Source organism: Cynocephalus volans, chromosome 10 (genome assembly GCF_027409185.1).
Source record: "Cynocephalus volans isolate mCynVol1 chromosome 10, mCynVol1.pri, whole genome shotgun sequence".
In the NCBI taxonomy this organism is placed as follows: Eukaryota; Metazoa; Chordata; class Mammalia; order Dermoptera; family Cynocephalidae; genus Cynocephalus; species Cynocephalus volans.
This window is the reverse complement of record NC_084469.1, coordinates 110,592,058-110,598,294: the sequence shown is the minus strand read 5'-3', so window position 1 is coordinate 110,598,294 and position 6,237 is coordinate 110,592,058.

The following is a 6,237-nucleotide window of genomic DNA, read 5'->3' as shown; positions in this document are numbered from 1 at the left end:
GTTTGGTTTTTCCTTTTTTTTGTTTAATGTAAAATTCACCTTTTGGCGAGGGGGGCGACATCTGGCTAGTAAGGGGATCCAAACTTTTGACCTTGGTAATACAACACCTTGGTGTTACAATACCATGCTCTAACCAACTGAGCTAACCAGCCAGCCCAAAATTCACCATTTTAAAGTGGATAATTCATTGGCATTCAGTACATTGACAGTGTTGCACAACTATCACCTCTGTGTAGTTCCAGAACATTTATCACCCTGTAAAGAAACCTTGCACTCAGTAGCTATTGCTCCTCATTCCCCTCCCCCAGCCCTGGCAACCACTAACCTGCTCTCTGTTTCTGGATGTGCCTGTTCTGGATGTTTCATATAAATGGAGTCACACACCGTTTGGCCTTTCATGTCTGGCTTCTTTCACTCGGCATGTTTCCAAGGTTCATCTGTGTTGCAGAATGGATCATTGTTTCATTCCTGTTTATGGCCACATAACGTCCCTTTGCACAGTTTACGGTGTGGTGTTTATTCCTCACCCACTGGTGGACATTCAGGCTGTTTCCCTTGTGACAATTGTGAACAGTGCTGCTGTGAACATGCCCACACGTGTTTTTTGTCTGAACACGTTTTCAGTTCTCTTGGGGTTGCCTGTGTTGTTTTTTTTTTTTTTTTGAAGTTGTGCCTCCCCCCTCCCCTTTTTTTTTCCTGTCTTTAATACGTACAAGTGGAGCCTCCCCACACACACTGTGTTAAGGCCTTCGTGTTGCTCTCACCTATGTGCAGTGTGCTGAGAGGCCTGTCCACCAGCTTTCCCCGTCGTACCTCATGATGGACACATAGGCCGCCTCCAGCCTCTGGCCCCAAAGATGACACCACCGAGGTGCCCTTGATGGGCACTCACTTCTAGGAGCTCGTCTGAGGACTCCTTTGGGCTATGGTCCTGGGACAGAGCCACAGGCCACTGAATGTGTGCAGTGTCTAATTTGACACAGTCCTGCCTAGGATTCCCAGCACCACAGATGCTGTGCTTCCTCGGCCCCATCCCTGCCAACTCAACCTCAGGTGGCTTTTTCACTGGAGGGAGACTCTGCTCATCCCTCATCATCCCCTCAAATGTCATTTCCCGCAGATGGACAGGCAGAGCCCATCATGTGTGCTTCATGCCTCACCAGCCCCTGCTCAGGAATCACCCCTGAGCTCGCTCGACCAGAGCACAGTGTGACAAGCTCACTATGGGATGAGTTACCCCACCAAAAGGCAAGTGGCCCCGTGTAGGAGACGTGAATCTGCATGTGACCAGCAGGCCCATCCTGAGCTGGCTGATGTTTCAAAGAAAGTGACCCTAGACACAGGCTCACCTCAGCCTGGGCTGCCAGCAGGCCAGGGCAATATGGCACCTTCTGACAAAACATTTCCAGGTCAGCCATGACCCAGGCAGCCTCCGTGAGATGGAGGACCAAAGATGTCACCGCCACTCAGGAAGCAAGCAGCATTCCCCCACAGGCAGTCCACATCCATCTTGCCCCCACCATCCAGCACATGCACTTTCCTGAACCCAGCACCTGAGAGAAATTTGTGGCGCACATCCTCCCAGCAGGCATTTCATGTCCTGTCTCAGTCTATTTAGGCTGCTATAGCAAATTATCATAGGCTGGGTGGTTTATAAATGATAAATATTTATTTCTCACAATTCTGGAGACTGGAAAGTTCAAGATCAAGGCACTGGCAGGAACAGTGTCTGGCGAGGGCTCACTTTCTGGCTTGCAAGAAGTGCCTCTTTCATGAGGGCACTGATGTGGTTTTAATGTTTGCCCCCTCCAAAACTTAAGTTGAAATTCAATCCCCAGTGTAACAGTATTAAGAGGTGATGGGATCGTGACAGTTTTGCCTTTATGAGTGGATAAATCCATTTGTAGATTGTTTATCATGAGAATGGTTCAATTATAAAAGTCAGTTTGGCACTCGGTGGGCCCCTCGTCATGTGATGCCCTGCTCTGCCTCAGGACTCTGCAGAGTCCCCACCATCAGGAGGGCTCTCACCAGATCTGCCCCCTTGACCTTGGACTTCCCAGTCTCCAGAACTGTAAGAAATAAATATCTTTGTAAATACCCAGTCCCAGGTATTCAATTACAGCCACAGAAAGCAGACTACGACATGTACTAATCCCATTCACCCTCATGACCTAATCATCTCCCAAAGGCCCCACCTCCTATTGCTATCACATTTCAACACACAAATTTGGGGGAGACAAACATTTAGTCCATACCGCATCCCCAAGCAGGCCACACAGACAACATCTCAGAACCTGTTGCCAGCCAGGTGTGTTGACAGGAGTGTGACCAAGGCATGGTCTGAGACTCCAGCACTTGCTGACGTAGGAGAGGCTGGGTGGAAGGAGGTGCATGGAGGGGAGGGGGCAGGCACATGGGAGAAGACATGAAGTGGAGGGGGTGTGACATACTTTTCCTTGGTACCGAATCCACATACTCCGAGAGACACTTGTTGTGGCCAAGGTGGGCAGAGCAGTCTGGGCTCAGGCAGGTGCCACAGGATGATGCCTGGTCAAAGAGGTGAGACCTAAGCCAGGAAACCAGCAGATCCCAGCAGATCCAGATAAACGAAGAGCTGTCGTCATGATCATAGTTTTGGGAACTTCTTAGGTAAAGCCAGGCAGATTTTTTCCAACAGGACTCATTGGGACAAACAGGTCCATGCAGAGAAGCTCATGGGGTCCACAGGACGCAGTTAGAAAGTGCAGGACAGGAACACCCTGGAGGTGGCTGTGGGGCTTGGGGAACACAGGAATAGGCTTCATGGAGGCCAGCATGCAGCTGCGGGCAGCCTGGTCCAAGCAGCAGGTGATCATATGTCAACTTTTTTTTCATGGCTAGCTGGTCTGGGGATTCAAACCCTTGACTTTGACCTCACCCTAACAACTTAGCTGACTGGCCAGCCCCTATTTGTCAACCCTGACACGCACAACCCAGTGCCCAGAAATTGTGCCTCTCACTCCATCACTCCTGGCCATCTCCACCACCACTCCCCAAGTCTGAGCCACCATCCCTGCTATTGGTCAACCATGTCCCCCCAAAAGTTCATGTATTAGAAACTTGATCCCCAAGTAACAGTGTTAACAGAGTGGAAAATCTAATTATGATATTTGAAGTGTGGGGCCTTTGAGAGGTGATTGGATCATGAGGGTTCTAACATTGAGAGTAAATTAATTCATTCATGGAGTAATGAGTTATCATGGGTGTGGACTGGTGGCTTTATAAGGAGCACCTGAGAGAACTCTTGCATTCTCTTGCCATGTGATACCCTGCATCACCACGGGACCCTGTAGAGGATTCCCACCCAGAAGAAAGTCCTCACCAGATGTGCCCCCTAGACCATGGACTTCCCAGCCTCCAAAACTGTAAGAAATAAATTTCATTTTCTTATACATTACCCAGTTTCTGTATAAGCAACAGAAAAAGGACTATTAACAGTATGCTGCCCAGATGTCATCCAGACTCCGCCCTGGTCTTGCCTTCCTCTTCCAGCAGCTCAGATTCCTGGACATTCTGCGCTCCTTCCCACCTGTTCCCCTGCCAAGACTATTCTGCTCGTTGCTCATCTCAGCCCTGCCACCCGGCATAGCTCCAAAATGGCCTGGCCCCAGCCTAGCACATGGTGGGCAGGTCCATGGGGCAGTCCAGGTGGGTTTAGCAGACGTCACAATGGACAGTCGCCTGTGCTGTCTGCAGGCATCAGCACCCTAGGTCACTACAGCCTGGTGCCCCTCAGGAATGCTCACACAGCCCTGTTCTCATGCACTACGAACAGAATTAAACCCTGAGCTGAGTCACCCAGTGGCTGCCTGGGAGCCTGAGCCCCTCATCCTGGACATGGGCTGTGGGGGTGGAAATGTCCCACTGAGTGCTGGATTCTCCCCTTGGGCACGTTGGGTGATTTGGGTTTGCATTTCCCTACAAAGAAAGCTATGCAGGGGGAGGCGGACACCCCTGCTTCCTCGATCTGGCTTGTCCAGCACTTGCCGTCTCTTCGATTTTTTCTTTTCTTTCTTTCTTTCTTTTTTTTTTTTTGGTGACTTGCCAATACAAGAATCCGAATCCACGACTTCAGGGATGTGAACCCGTGACTTTGGTGCTACTAACTGAGCTAACCAGCCCGCTTCCTCGATTTGAGTCATGCCGGCCTCTTCCCCCAACACCATCCCATGTCAGCTCAGAGCTGTCCACTGACATCAGAGGCCAAGATGCTGCTGGGGACAGGGAAGGAGGTAGGGTGGGCCGCAGAGCTGGACCCCGACGGCCCAGGAGGCCCTACAGCCCCCCCATCCTGCATCTCTGCTGCTATGGGGTCCCCAGGGAGGGGATAGGGGAAAGGGAGGATTGTTAACAACTTTTAAAAGTTTCTTATTTCAGCCCAAATTCATGCTCACATGGTGAGATTACAATGAAATTAGCTGAGTAAGGAAAGGAAAAGATTAATTTCTATGTAAATTTGATTTCCTTGGTACTTTGATATTTTTGAGACTTTTTTTCAAGGACCAGAAAATAGCTAAAGGGACTCTTACAGTGATGCTTTATGAAAAAATACAATACTGCCAAAGCATTATCATGGCCACAAGTGTCATTTTTTAATCAGGAAATTCTCACACTAAATCAGGAGTTTGTGGGACCCAGTCAGCACCCTTTGTCCCCATCTCCATCATTTATGCTGTAAAGCTCTCTGAAACACAGCTCTCTAGACGTAATACACTTTGTCACCATGTGTTTGTTTTGTTTTGAATGCCTTACACTTAGTGTTTCTGCAGTGTGGAGTTCAGGCTCCATCTGCAGTTGGGCATCTGCAGTTAGACAGTCCAGAACGAGTTTCTGTGTGGCCCTGACACTGTCCCACTATTACAGAGTTCTGAGCACAAACACTTCCCTAAAGGGTTAAGTACAAACTGCTCAGAAGTGTCCTGGTGAACCGGAAGTGTATCTCCCCCTCTGTCTTCATCTGCACGTGTCACCAGTTGCTACTGGCTGGCCAGCGGCCCCAGCCTGCTCTGTCCTTGGCCACCAGGGGGCACGGCGGGCCTGGAGCTGCAAGGGCAGCAGGGGCAGTGTCCCTACCAGGTGGAGCGGGTGGTCCCCATTGGCCCGGCTAGGAAGGTTGGGCTGGATGTTCTCAGTCTGGCCGGGTTCTGTCCTCATCTGCAGGGATGTGGGGTGCCCTTCACCTCACAGCCTCTCAGTTCCTTCCCTCCTGTAATATGCGGGGTCAGAGACGATGCCCAGGTTCTCCAGGTGTAAGAGCTACTCATTTACTTGCCAAATACTTATTGAGCACGTACTGTGCACTGGCTGCTGGGAACACAGCAGGGACAACAGATAAAGTCTGCCTTCAGAGGAGGGTGGACATTCTACTCTCTACAATGGGCCTGAAGCGGGAGTTTGTTGCCCATCTGCGAGAAGGGGACAACCAGAAGGCAGGTGGGAGATGCTGTGACAGGACAGAGGAGGGGACTCCCTCAGCCAAGATGGTCAGAGATGGACAATGTTCTAGAGATGGGTAATGACAACCAAGACCCAGGCATCTGGAAAATTCTGTGTTCAACTACTGGCACAGCCAAGCTTCTGGGGCTGGGGCTGCAGGTTCTGGGCCCAATCCCTTCCTGTCTGGCCACTCGAGAGAGGGCACTGGGGGAGCATTGGGGCTGCCACATGGTCCACTGCCACCTTGCACACAGCTAATGTCTGGAGTTGTGTCTGGAAGGACACTGAGGTCTGGGGAGAGTGGCTGACCTCACACATACTGGGGGGATGGGGTTCCCCCAGTATGTGTGAGCTAGAGCTACTAGCTCTAGCTCTATTCGGGCTAGAGCTACTTTCTTTCTGTCCTGCCACACTTAGGCCCATATCCTCAGAACTGAACTTTGGAGTGGAAGTGGTGTATCAGGACTGAACATGCAGCAGACACATGGGTCAGATGGTGACAGTGTCAGCCAGGGTCTGTCCATGACTCCCTTGTATAAAGTATAATCCAACAGCAGGTGCCCAGGGGCAGGGCACTCTGGATTCTGGATAGGGCCGTGGCCTGACTCAGCCGCCACCATGAATGAATCTGGTGCCTCAGAGCCAGATGTCCCTGACATCCTGCCTGCCGGCCACCATGCTGCTTCCTGAACCACCCCCTGCCCAGGAAAAGGGACTTCATCTCTCCAGGAAGTTCTTCTTGCCTCTAGAACATTCTTC